This window comes from Alexandromys fortis, unplaced genomic scaffold (genome assembly GCF_014885135.2).
Source record: "Alexandromys fortis isolate MF-2015 unplaced genomic scaffold, M_Fortis_MF-2015_v1.1 scaffold_38, whole genome shotgun sequence".
Taxonomy (NCBI): domain Eukaryota; kingdom Metazoa; phylum Chordata; class Mammalia; order Rodentia; family Cricetidae; genus Alexandromys; species Alexandromys fortis.
This window is the reverse complement of record NW_026067916.1, coordinates 13,424,514-13,438,905: the sequence shown is the minus strand read 5'-3', so window position 1 is coordinate 13,438,905 and position 14,392 is coordinate 13,424,514. Positions and strand designations below refer to the sequence as shown.

Below are 14,392 nucleotides of genomic sequence, written 5' to 3'. Positions count from 1 at the left end.
GATAATGTAGAATTCTTCCTGTGAATTTTGAAAAAGATACTTTTCTTCAAGCTAACCAAACCTAGGTTTTATTTCACCGCAGATACATGGATTAGGCAGTTGAAGAAAACAGAATCACATTTATTAAAAGTCATTCCAGAACCTTGAATGGTGAAGGATATGTTGGGAAATCCCAGCAGGAAGATGACTATTATCCTCAGCAAAGGACATTTAATTCTGGTGCTCTTGGGGGCCACTTTGAAACATTCCCTGGGCTCCCTAGGGACTGACAATCCTGATAACTTCATCCTACAGTGGCGCAGTCCTGGAGCAGTTCTGAATGACCTAGCAGCTTCGGCAGCTGAATAATCAAGTGGAAAAATCCATTATTTGAGGAATTTGACCTTTCTACTCTTTGCTTCCCCCCAAAGTTGCAAAAAGAGTATTATCATAGTGACAGGGTCATTCAAGAGGTCCTGGTTTTAGAGCTTATGCCCACCTGGGAAAATTCAAATGAGACACACACATTTAAAAAAAAAGACCCTCATGGTGAGATCATCTGGATTTCTGTGGATTTAAAAACTGGCATCTCTCATTTTCAAGACCCCAAGTAAGAAAAACTCATGTGAGCAGCATACTTTCATGATAACAGACATTTCCCTAAACAAAGGATAACTAATTTGCAGTCTAAGTCCCCAGAGAGAACTTATCTTAGAAATTCAATTTATCCTAATGGGAGTTCAGCAACTCCCACAGGACAGTGAAGGAACCATATAGAAGCAAGCTAGGTCCTCTGCATGTGAATGACAGCTGCATGGCTGGGGAAGACTGCGGGGTCAATGGCAATGGGACTAGGATTTATCCCTACTGTTTGTACTGGCTTTTTGGAAGCCATTCTCTTTGGAGGGATACCTTGCTCAGCCTAGATAGAGTAGGGAGGGGCTTCGGCCTTCCCCAAAGCAATGTGCCTTACTCTCTCTGAGAAGTGGATGGGGGTGGAGTGAGAGGATAGGGAGTAGGGGAGGGATGGGAGTTGGAATTGGTATGTAAAATGAAAAAGATAGCTTTCCTTTAAAAAAATAAAAAATGAAGGAAAAAAGAATACTTTCAATTACAAAAGGAAATTCAGTTTGTCAAGATGCATCAATACAAAGAATGGGAATTTCAGAGTTGATCTGAATACAATAAATTTTACATGAAAAAAATCTTTACTGTCTGTGTACAAGACACTGTGGGAACTATGATGGAGAAAAACAGCCCCCTGCCCTCACAATGAGATAAAAAGACTAAATTTCAAGTTTAAAAACACAAAAGTGCAATGAATTATAACTGTGTAGTCTTTATAGACATACCATGTATCTCAGAAGAGTAGAAATTGGTTAATTTCCACTTTGGGTCGGCAATATGTGTGCAAACCTTTTACTCCAGGAAGACAGTATGGTAGATTTAATGAAGATTGACCCCCCTTGGCTCATATATTTAAAAACTTGATTTAAATTATTAAATATTAAATACCTGGTGGAACTGTTTGGGAAGGATTAGGAGGTGTGACCTTGTCAGAGGAAATGTGCCATTTGGGGTGGGCTTTTAGGTTTCAACAGACACACGCACTTCCTTATGTCTTACTTCGTCTCATGAATGTGGATGAAGAAGGCGTTCTCAAATGTTCCTTCCCTCTGTCATCATGGACTTTAACCCTCTAAAACTGTAAGCCAAATTTAACTCTTTCTTTTGTAAGTTACCTTGGTCATGGTGTTTAATCACAGCAATAGAAAGGTAGCTAAAACAGGTAACTTCCGTATGTTGCAGGTATGTCTGTTTTGTAAGTTTGGCTTTGTGAAAGGCTAGCTACAGGATCAGAAAATCTCTCTAATAGGTTCAAGAATTTTCTCTCCATTCCAATATAGACCATGATTAGCAGAACTGAGCGTGATGACTTTTGTTAAGGGTGTGTCAAAGGATACACCCAGGTCAGTTACAGTTTCTTTTCCTTCCTACAGGCAGAGAAAGTAACGCTAAGTTGAAAGAGTTCACTAAGGAGATACCTTTCTTTTACTGTGTTGCTGATGTTTTAGGAGAGGGTTTAAAGAGTAACTTATAAAAACATGAACTTGCTTTGCATTCACAAGTAAGTAAGACTGAAGGAACTGTTGAATCCATGTCTTTGCGGTTTAGTTACAGGGACTATTACCACAACATCTCTTTCTGTAATCAACACTGGGGAGAATGGATTTGCTAATCACAGTAGATGTTTGCTTGGATCATATGTGCTCCAGCCAAGGGATCCTAAGCTAAGTTGCTTTGGAGACTCTTTTAGCATTCCATGAGGATGGGGTGGAAAGGGATCTGTGTCTTTAATGAACACAAGCTTTTTATGACTGATAGAAGAGCTTCTCTGCTCTGTAAAATTCTGACATTCTAAAGCCAATCATTATGTGAGTCAGGGGCCCACCCTGGCTAAAAAATGGAATAGATGCACCTAAAGCTTTGGTTCAAAACACAGGCCTGGCTGTGGTCCCAGGGCATGTGAGCAGAGTCAGTTTAAACTTTGCCATTAGAAAGGCTGGTGAAGACTAAGCCTGACAGGTGCTTTGAGCACCAAACAGAGCACTGGAGGTAGAAGATGAATAGCCTGAGTTTATGGTGGGCAACACTGTATGTGGGCAAGCAGATGCTCAAATCTTGTGCCCCTCACAGAGGACTTTCTTCAGTAGTTATGATTAATCATGACTAGGCTCCTGACCCCACCTGCAAGGGATGCTTCTTGAGTGTAGGGCATCATAGATGTTGTTCACTGACGAGTGTATAGCACCTAGAATACATTTGGTCCATGCAGAGACTCAGCATATTTGGTTGGCAGGATAAAATAGAGACAAATTAGATCTTTAAAAAGGACTTTTTTATTAAATGATATACTTTATTAATCAGTGAGGGAGGAGCACTAATTTTCTTGTCAAAGTCCCTCTTTCTGTCTCTCTTCCCTTTTCCCAGAAGACTCTGATAAATCTCCCAAGGGAACAGAAGTCTTCTGAGTCATCTCTTCAGTAGAAAGAGAGGCATTACCAGTAACTGTGCTGAGTTAATAAATGGAAGCAGGAACAAGACCGAGGGTCTCTGGTTTAAAATAGAAAGCATTAGAAAAAAGTTTTAGGAACTGGTTCCAAGACTGGAAAGAGGAGACCTGAAGCAATTCATTGGCTAGCTCTTCCACCAAATATGAATAATTCAGAGACTTTGATGTTACTAAATGAGACATTATAGATGGGTGTACCCAGCAGAGTGCCTGGTCAAAAGTAGATGCCTAATACTTCTTATGTAACTGTGACTATTCAAGACCTGAGAGACCAACAATATCTCTTGTTTACTTTGATTCCCTTATCCATAAATGATAGTCACTCCATAAGAGGGCCTTATGAATTCTGAGTGATAAAATAGTACGTGGTCTTTTTGTTTGTTTGTTTGTTTGGTTTGGTTTTGGTTTTTCGGGACAGGATTTCTCTGGCTGTTGTGGAACTCTCTTTGTAAACCAGACTTGCCTTAAATTCAGTGCTCCCTCTGTCTCTGCCCCCCAAGTTCTGGTATTAAAAGTGTGTGCTACCACTTCCTGGCAGAAAGTTCTTAAGAGTGGGCAGTATTATAATGATCTCTGTTTCTTAGAGATCCTATGATTGTGAATTTGGACCCCTTCTCTGCCCCTTACTTCCAAGCATGCCTCTTTGGTGTATCAGGTTACAAACCCAAGGGTTAAAACACAACCTAAAAGTGTGGTAAAGATTCTGGGTGGTTAGTGGCCACAGACCTCATTACAAGGGAAGGGGGTAAAATGGCAGCATTTCTTGTCAAAGGCTTCTTGTGTAGTTGATGAAGATGTAGGATGGTGAGTCTACAGGGCCAGCCAAGGGAAGGAGTTGAAAAGTTAGGAACGTCCTTAGTGGTATCTGAAGATAAGAAACCTGGAGCTTTTTACCAAATTTTAAGTGAGAGCAGCCTACCTATGCCCACCTGCCCAGACTTGCTGATTACCAAGTGGTCTCACAGGAGCCGCTGGAGAAATGTGGTTGGCAGAAGCACTTTAGTCGTATGGATAGGAAAACAAGAGAGACCAGGTCCCGTGAGCTCTCTATACCCCCGCTGACATGAAGACAAACATTCCTGGCTTAGGACCCTCTAGGAAGTTTCCCTAGTACCTGGTAAATGTTTGTGTCTTCCTCAGTTGCATGTGAGCACAAACTATCTGCTATTTCCCTCTTCAGACAGTGTTCCCCTCCTCCTTTTATTCCCAGAGCTGTGCACAGTCAAAAGTGCTCAGCCAATGCTGGGTGACTGCACTAGGAAGGGATAGCTAGATGATACAGTATTAGGGACTGGAAGACAATAGAGGAAGGAAAGGCATTGCTGAGGGAATTGGGCACAAGAGACACAATATTTGACTATCAGTTCTCAGGCCCTGACAGGCCTATATTCACAGAAGAATTATGGACAAGGCTAATTCTACAGGGATCTTGGAGCTGGTATGGGACTTCAGTGACCTTGTAGAGCCCCAAGTTGGGTCATTATTTACAAGATAAGAGGGGCTTTGGCAGATCTAAATAATTTAGAGTCATGTAAGTCCAGCAATTAAAATGCTGAAGTAATCAAGAGAAGAGGAGGGACAGGAACACCAAACAGGATCTAATCAGATACTCAAAAGCAAATGTGGCAAGATTCATGTTGAGCTAGAGTTGATAGGCAAAGCCTTCATAGAAAGTCAAACGCCATCCTTGGGACCCTCAGAAAGGTTAAGGCCTGACCACTAACAGGACATTGAGAGCAGAGCAGAGATAGGCAGGTGCAAGGGACTTCTATTGCTCCTTGGGATAGAGGAGTCATTCTTAGTGATGGCAGAGACCTGAAGAATGGTGACATAGGATGGGGTCATAAAAGTGTTCAGGCTCAGAAAAACACACACAGGATAGGGCCTGCCACACAGTAGGCTCTCCATGAAAGTTTGTTCAGTTAATGATATAACAGCACATTCTTCATGGCCCTTTGCCAAAATTGGCAAGGTCGCCACGCACCTTCAAGGTTATGACGACAACATTTTCATTGCTGGAAGCTCTGCTGTGAGATCATGACATTTTCAAAGAGAAATTTCCACTTATTATGAAGGGCAACAGAAAACCTTTTGAGAATCACTATTCACCGGTAATAGTCAATTTCTAAGGGATCATGCCTCTAGAACAACTCAGCTTCAGGGAGTCAGTAGAGATCCTGAAGATTTCCCTGAAACCAAGGTCTTACAAGGGCAAGGCTGCACTGTTGGGTACAAATTTAGTCACAGATCATGCAGGCTACAGTTGAAGGTCAAGGTAAGTGGCCCATATTCATATTCCTTGTAGTGTATGGATATTCTTTTCTCATTTTTGAAAACAAAATGCCAATTATGAAATGGTTGTCAGAAAATCAAAGTCTTCCAGAAATAGCTTGATACTCTCTATACAATAAGGCTTAAAACAGCAAACCATGAAAAATACACTTCTTTGAGTTAAGTCATTTTCTTATTTTCACACTATACCTTATGAGTTTTATTTTTCCTACAATCTAAATGAGGCAGTGGCTGTGTAATGTCTGTGCTCTGAGGTATGATTGAGAAGGAGATTTAGCTAAAACACAATAATAAACATGAGTCTTAGTTGGGGTTTCTATTTCTGTGATAAAAACCAAGACCAAAAAGCAACTTGGGGAGAAAAGTGTATATTTGGCTTTCACTTCAGCATTGATGTCCATCACGGAAGGAAATCAGGAAAGGAACTCAAACAGGACAGGCTCCTGGAGGCAGGAACTGGTGCAGATGGAGGGGTGCTGGCTTGCTCATCATGGCTCGCCCAGACTGCTTCCTTATAGAACCCAGGATCATCATCCCAGGGATGGTACCATTCACAATGGGTTGGCTCTCTCCATCAATCACTAATTAAGAAAATGTCTATACCCTGATATTATGGAGGCATCTTTCCTTCTCTCAGATGAATCTAGCTGTGTCTACTTGACACAAAGAATCCAGCACAACTTATTAACCCACTAGTCCATCACCAGCATCTGAAAGTTTTGAATCATTCAGTGATTCAAACAGAGTGATATGCAGGAACATCATAAATCTGTGCACAGTGCCCTTGTAGACAGCAGTTACCTCTTTTAATGTTTAGCTGCTGTGTGATGTGCTGATGCAAGAGGAGACCACCAAGGGTCCTCTTTGCCAACCATCCCACTGTACCTTTCTAGTAACTGTCAAGATATAGCCAGAATATATTATATAAAGGTGTGAAAATGCCAAAGAACCATTTTTGTATTTATAAACAAATTTTGTTCTTTGGCAACTTCACAATTTCTTTATGCTTTTCTATATCCTTCTATCACAGCACCCATAACAATCCCTGCACCTTGTTGGCTTGCACAAGTCTGTCTTCTAGACAGAGATCTTTCTGATAGCTGCAGGACCATGCTTTCACACTTATTTCTTTCTCTCAAGTCCTGACAATAATGCCTATAACAAACTAAAGAGAGAGAGAGAGAGAGAGAGAGAGAGAGAGAGAGAGAGAGAGAGGAGAGAGAGCGAGCGCTGGGGGGAGAGAGAGATCAGATGAATGAATAATTCAATGTGTTCACCTCTTGATTTCTTACGGCATTAAAAGGGGGCAATATTTCTGTCTATTTCACACTTATTTGTGGAAGTTTTCCACCTTAAGTCTGAGGTGGGAAAGCATTGGTACTCAATTTTTCAGCGAATATATTTTTGAAGGACCATTGCAGTGGTTCACGTGCCCAGAAATGTCTATTGCTTTTTGCCATCTCTAGTTGACTATGGGGTGCCGAAGAGTTGTTTTACTATGTTTTGTTAGAAAACGTTTTGTAAAACCTTTGCTATCCAGGACAGCAGTCCCCCTCATAGCTGCGGAACTCCTCTGGGCAACACGGTAGAGCTGGTCCTGAAGGTGTGGGAGAACTGACCCTGAGGACGTGAAAGCAGAACTGGCCCTGGCCCTTACTCATCGCTGTAAGGAATAAACTAGCAAGGTCAGTGATGGAGAGCTTGCCCTGGTGGTGAGGACAAAGGAGCTCTGGCGGCTGACCAACCAACCCTGCAACTACGCAGGCCAGAACCAGGCTTATGAGTTGGCCCATCCCAATATCCACACCATCTGTGTTCTTCTGGAGCACATGAAGTAACCTGTCTTGCAAACCCCAAACTGTAGGGTCTTCATGACACAGGGCAACAACAGGATATTCAAGAGAAGTCCTAGTGAGGGTCCAGCATCTGTAGTGTAGCAGAAACCAGAGCCCTCAAACCAGACCAGTGACTCTTTCCAACGAACATTTTCAAGTGCAGACACATGGATAAAGGGTTTCCTGTGTGACTCACTGTGTCACACTACAGCTTCTGTGATGAGACGGATTTTTTTTCCTCTTAAACTTTTTTTTTTATTTTATGGGCGGCAGGAGGTTGTAAAGGGCAGTAAGTGGATATGAAGGGATGGGGAGGTGAATGGGATGGATATTCATGATGTGAAAGGCACAAAAAATAAGTAAAAAATAAAGTTAATAAAAACCTTTGCTAACACTTCACAGAGAAGATGTTAGCGAGTTAGTAAGTTTTATGTTTATAGTTACTACACTGTTGTAGCTGTGTTCTATGGAAATGTAGCCAGTATGTAACACTAGTTGTGAAGTAGAAATGATACTTTTAACCACTGGAAATCATTAAAACACACTTAAAGTAACTTCATTTAAAAGAAACCCATCCATACCTTTAGGAAAGGAGACTCAGGGAATGTGATAGGAAATAGAAAAAAATCTCTTTTGGCAGCTCAACTTTCTATTTTATAAAGCTCTGTACAACCCAACATTCTTGAGACATTAACATAATTGATAGCATTATCCCTTCATTTGAGACTATGGAGGAAGCTAGGACACAGGCCCAGACGGCCACCATGCCAACATCACTACTATGAGCCAGTGTGTGGTGGGGAGAGAAAGAGAAGCAGAGTGGTTTATGCCCTAGGAAGAGATGTGGATCTGGAGACTCAATGACAGTGAGAAACAGCTTAATATGAGAGGCCTGAACTGCCAACGGAGGTCATGGCGTTGTCTAGGCTCATGCTGCCTCCAATGGCCATGTCTCAGTCTATGGTCTTACAGCAGAAGGGATCTGTGTTGATGTCAGTGGCCTGTGTTACCATCAAAGACTATGCTGATATGGTGGTCTGGGATGACATCTGAGCACATGTTGATGACCCGGTGAAGGACTGAGCCCCTCACCTGGGAAGCTAAGAAGAGTTGGCCCTGATGGCATGAGTTGGGGGAGAATTGGTCTTGCCCCTGGCCTGGGCTGCTTGGGAGAGCTGGCCTTGGTGGCATGGATGTGGGAGAGTTGACCAACTCAGCAATCCCCAGGCCCAGATCCAGGGCTTTGAGTTGGCCTACCCTAACATCTACCCTACCTATGACCTGCTGGGGTGTGTGACGTGGACAGTCCTGCGGAAACAAAGTGGCAGGATCTCCATGACTCAGGGCAACAGCAGGATATCCAAGAGGAGTCTTGGTGAGGCTCCAGTATTGATAGGGTAGCAGAAACCAGAGGCCTCAAACCAGACCAAGGCCACACTGTAATGAATATTTGCAAGTAAAGCCGTTTGGACAAAAGGAGATGCTGTGTGAAACACCATGACACAGTGCAGCTTCTGTGGCAAGATGTCTTTATTTTATTTATTTATTTTTTATGGGGACGGGTTACAAGGTGGAGAGCAGGTATAGAAGAACTAGGAAATAGTGGGATTGGGGTGCGTGGTGTGAAATTCACAAAGAATCAATAAGAATTATGAAAAAAGCTATGGAAGAAGAAATGAAAGGTTTGTACATTGTTAACATTGGGGAGTAGAAATGTGGGGGGATCTGCCTCATAACAGCTGTTTTTACACCCAAAAGTGAGAGCCACAGCTATAAAAATAAATAATGCCCTACAATTTTTCACTCATTTTCCCAATCACCCTTATCTCATCTTTTTTTTTTATTCTACCAGAGTTGCCTGATTCTTAAGTTTCCCCTAAGTTCTAATTTTACATACTTTTTTTTTTATCATTTCCTCCCAAATGAACACAAATAAATTTTATTTCCATGGTTCACTTTCTCCACCATTTATGCATGCTGATATCTTAGTTCAGACTCTCACTCACTTTTCATTTAATTTTCAACTGACTGACCCTCTTCATCTGTAATTATTAACCACAAAAGCTTTGAATGTATTTAATTTTTCTCACCAACTGCAGTAACGTTAAGGTGATTTGATTAATTCGGCAAGGCATTGGTAGATACAGACTTTCACAACTTGAGGAATTTTTGCATGAACTATTTTGCATCAACTAGACCTAACAGATAAATGAAATCTTTGGAGATGGGATTTTGAAATTCTGTTTATTTCCGGGGAAAATTTTAAGTAAGCTTCCAAAAGCGTGTTCTAAATTATTTTCCCCTGAATTGCAAGTAGAGCATCCATCTACATTTCTATATAGTCTAGGTTCAATAACTTAATTTTTGTCTTTCAGGAAAATATAAGGACTCTGCAGCAGGAAAAATTATCAAGAAGTAAATTGTAGAGCAATATGGCCTTCCCAAGCCTACAACACGCCAAGGTTCCCGTTCTCTCTGACACACATATTGGGTAAAGCTGGGAGCTGGAGGAAAAAGTGAAGAACACAGAGAAGAAAGTGGAAGAGAGAGGGAGTGGTTTGTTCTGCTTTCTCTACCAGCTGATCATCTTAGAATACAGTGACCGAATAAAAATGCTGAGGAAGATATGGAGTGTTTGCTTTCGATAATTATTAACTTTCTCCTTTGAAGGATCAAAGAACTGGTTAGAACTCTCCTTTGAGGATTAGCCGTCTCTCCAGGTGAAGTGACACCTGTGAGATCCCAGCATCTCTCCAGGTGAAGTCACACCTGTGAGATCCCGTGTACCATGATAAGCTGTGGTAGATGGTGATGCAGAGAGCAGACAGTAGAAGGAAGAATCAAGGCTCGGCGAGGTGTTAGCGAGAGGGAGTGTTGATTATAACAGAGAGCAACAGGATACGCAATACAGAGGTAACAGTGAAACAAAATATCTTCCTCATATACATGCATGAGGTTTTCATGTATAAATAAACGTGTGCATACAAAAAGAAAAATGCCATGTAATAACTGCCACCCTTGCTGTTCTATTTCGCACTTATGACTGACTCGGGTTGCTCTGATTTGCTGACTCCTATTGCTTCCTATTTATTTTGTGGTCCACTATCACCCATGAATTCTTATTCTAGGACTTCTTAATAATTCTTTCATTTTGATGACTTTTGAGAAACTATTCAAATTTCTTCTGCAACTAAACATACACCTTCCTTTTGACCCCATGTCTTAGCTTTTTACCTCAAGGAAATAAGGCATATTCACAAGAATGTGCACAATAACTTTACCTATTAAAGTATAAATTAGATATAACTTACATGCCCATAAACAACAGAATAGATTCATAAACCAGATATATTCATATACTGGGTGCTATCCAGTGATGAAAAGAATACATACATCAACTTGGATGACTCTTATAAACATAATAGAAGGAAACTTTACACGAAGGAGAAATATTCAGTTAATACAAAGTTTTATATCACGTCAAACCAATCTTGAATAAATAAGAGGGCGATAGCTTTTGTGAATGTTTGGATGGGAAATCCAATGTAATAGATGTCTATAGGCATTTGTGGTACCGAGGTATATGTATTTGTCAGGAGAACGCTTAAGATTCATACGTTTTATATAAAATGGAGTACTGAGCTCCAGCTAATGAATGCCGAAGTGCTTCAGCGTGAAAGTCACTGTGTCTCAGCTCACTTTGACACATGTAAAAGAAATGGATGGGTGGATGGATGACCGATATGTGATGAAGGACGAACTTGTCAACCTACGATCTAGATGGTAAGCACACAGCTACAAGTCTCTCAACTTCCCTTGTGTGTGATAATTTCCACGACAACATGTTTGGGAAAAGGAAAGACTAGCATGCACTTCAGTTGACACTTGTGACTGACTATACTCCTGCACCACCACCAATAGTTCCCAATAATTTACATACATCAGCTCTCAAGGGAGAACTGAATTGTCAACTGAAAGGAATTTCCTATGATAACGTTCTTACACCTTATTTTCCCTAAAGATGACTTGCAACTTGTAGGAATTTATTCCGCCAATAACCTTTTAAATACCAGCCCACTGGGACACGATCTGAGGCACAGACAGGAAGTGTCCCTCGCCCCTCTTTTTCCTTTTGCTTGTTTGGTGTCAGAGTTTGATTATAACACCACAGAGCAGAGGAACACAGCGGCTTTCTATTGTGAATGATTCCCCAATAAACATTTGTTATCCTTTATCATGGGGTCTGTGGACCTCCTTTAATTACCCCAAATTCTGGCACCCAAAGTCCACTTGGCCTGAGGCTCCCCATCTCCTTCCTCCTCCCACCCGCGCCTGAGCACCGCCACTACCCCCCTCCCCTGTCCACTACCCCCCTCCCCTGTCCACTACCTGCCTCCCCCAATGTGTGGCTTGGCTGCCTGCTGCTATCACGCCCTGCCAATCAGTCTGTGCTCCTGCTGCTTGCTGAGAATCACCTTTGCTGCAGGAAGCCTTTCAGAATGTCTATAACTATAGACTTTCAGAAAGTCTATAACTAGGAATTCTAAACATTAATCACAGGTCCCAAAATCTCTTTCCTACACATGCTTGGGGCCCATAACCTTTTCTTGAGACATGGAAAAACAAAACAAAACAAAACAAAAAACCCAATGTAAATGGCTTGGAAAAAAAAACTATCTTAAATAATGTTTTCTATCATATTTCTTTACCAACAATACAATTTTCCAGATAGTCTATATAGGCCACAACAAAAGATGATGGGCTGAAAGAATTTCCATGTAGAATTTATTTTTTTCCTTCACAGAGAAACAGACCCAGATACATTTTTCTCACTTTCCTGTGGCTGAGGAACCAAAGAGAGCCTATATGATTGTGGGAACATTTTAGGCACTGATTAAAGACAGAACATTAGGAACTTTGGGAAGATGGTCACAGTGCTCCTTTTATAGAAAGCACAGATTGTAAAGAGTGACCGCTTATGACCACTTAAGCCAAGGCTCAATGTACCTCACATTATTAAGAATAAACTCTGCCATCTGCTTGATCATTGATATGTATAGAAGGTATGAGTTTTTAATTTTTTTATTATTTTAGTTGTATGTGTATTTTGCCTTCATGTCTTTGTGTGCATCATGCGCACATAGTGCCTGAGGAGTCAAGAAGAAGGCATTGGGTCTCCTGGAACTGGAGTTATAGATGGTTACAAACCACAACATGGGTGCTGAGAATTGAACCCCAACCCTCTGGAAGAGTAGCCAGTGCTCTTAACCCCTGAGCCACCTCTCCGGCCTCTGCAAGTTATGGTTTATGAGACAAAAAGAGAATTCCTGCCAAACAATTAGTATCAGTGGACACTAAGGTTCCACTTACAGATTTAAGCCCTTCATAAGAAATAAGAATCTAGTCTGTGCAGGGGGAATACACACACATTAATCTGCACACACATATATTATATGAACTAATCATGCTCCTGCTTAGATATTGCTTGAATTGAATTTCCTCACTCCACTCCCAAGTGTGAATATCTTTGGCCTGGTACTGGTCTCCTGGCCACGGGGAGCCTTACACCCACAGATCGGTGATTCATGGTACAAGTTTTCATCTATGGCACCTGTCCTGTTAAGCCTCACAACAGTTATAGATATTATAGATAATTGATATCTAAGTAACTTAAATGAAAAGAATACAGAAGAAAGAGTTCTTGTAAACTTGGTGTTTTTAATAAGATGCTGAGTCAAGCCATTGATTAAAACCTAATATATGCTTCAGCATTATTTAGTAAGAGTAAACAAAGCATCAAACACAATGCCTAATGTAGATGATGTATTTGGTAAACATTTGCTGAATGAAACTCAACAGCTTCTTCTAAAGTTATTATGAAGGAGAAAATTTAGTGTCAAATGGCTCTATTTTAGATATAGAACTAGATAAAATACTCTAGTTGGTTTGGGCAGCTAATTCCTGCCTGAGGTCCTGCCACATAGATGATGTCTTGCAGGACAAGACACCAAAGTACAAACTGGGAATTCAGGATTGAGTCTTTTCTGCTTCCAGCTCCAGCCCCTTCCATCTACGAGGACATTGGAGCCAGATGAGCACTAAGATGTTCTGCAGTCTTAATGTGGATTCTTTAAAACAAAGACTGTCTTTGACACAGGAAATCACGAGGATGACTAAAAGAGAGCCTCCTTCTACCCTCAAAGGGACTTCAAAAGATCATCCCTCAGACCATCCAAAAATCTCTTTCAAAGGTAAGCGTCACACAAAATATTCTCTTTGATAAGAAGTTAGACTTCTAACAAAAATTGATTCTTCAGATAGAAAGCCATACTGATTTTAGGTGATTAAATATATAGGACAAGAAAATATATCATTTGCATCTACATTTTCTGCTTGCTTGATTGGATGCCTAAAATAAGAGAATACGTAAATATGGTTCATATAAATTTTCTGTGACATTAAAACCTTCATAAATACTAGAGCTGGATCTTAAATGTCCCCAGAGGCCAATGTAAAGAAAGTTTGTTCTCTAGCCCTGGAAGATTGTGAAATCTTTAGGAGGTGTGACTAGTGGAAGGAAATTTGGCCATTGGGGACATATCCTTGAAAGAACTATAGGAACCCCGGTCCCCACTCCTCTCTCCACTCCCTGACTATGATATATGTATAGCTACAATCCTGAAGAAACATGGTAAAACAAGCATGAGTTAAAACTGTTGAAGCTAGGAGCCAAAACAAATCATTTCCTTTTTTTCAGTTGATTGTCTTTGGCATGTATTGCTGTAATGGAGAGCTGACACACAACAAGGAAATGGAGGCCTGGCGAGGTGGACACAATTCAGCATCTTCATGCGAGGCTTGGCAATTGGGAAGGTACAAGAGAACAAATGGTTATAAGCTAAGCGTTCTGCCTGGAGGAGATTTAGCCACAGACCCATTAGAATCTTCCTCCCAGCATCCTGCCACTGAATTGCCCCTTTCCTCTGAGAATAAGGAAGACACCTCTCACAAGAGCTTCCCACAAGTCAAGGTCAGAGAGCCCTCATGAACTCATTTCTTTCTTTTTTTTTTTGTATTTATTTATTTATTTATTTATTTATTAAAGATTTCTGTCTCTTCCCCACCGCCGCCTCCCCTTTCCCTCCCCCTTTCCCAATCAAGTCCCCCTTCCTTGTCAGCCCAAAAAGCAATCAGGGTTCCCTGCCCTGTGGGA

The 14,392-nt window shown here is 41.2% G+C and overlaps 1 protein-coding gene and 1 long non-coding RNA gene across 2 annotated transcripts in view; one reads left to right on the top strand and one right to left on the bottom strand.

Moving 5' to 3' along the window:
- LOC126500156 (uncharacterized) overlaps positions 1-9,727 on the top strand; it is an 80,288-nt gene extending 70,561 nt beyond the window's left edge. The window contains exon 5 of the long non-coding RNA XR_007591261.1: positions 9,555-9,727. This is a non-coding gene — a long non-coding RNA (uncharacterized lncRNA). The remainder of the gene's footprint in view (positions 1-9,554) is intronic.
- Lhfpl3 (LHFPL tetraspan subfamily member 3) overlaps positions 1-14,392 on the bottom strand; it is a 398,415-nt gene that overhangs the window by 197,524 nt on the left and 186,499 nt on the right. The gene's annotated exons all lie outside the window — the stretch shown is intronic.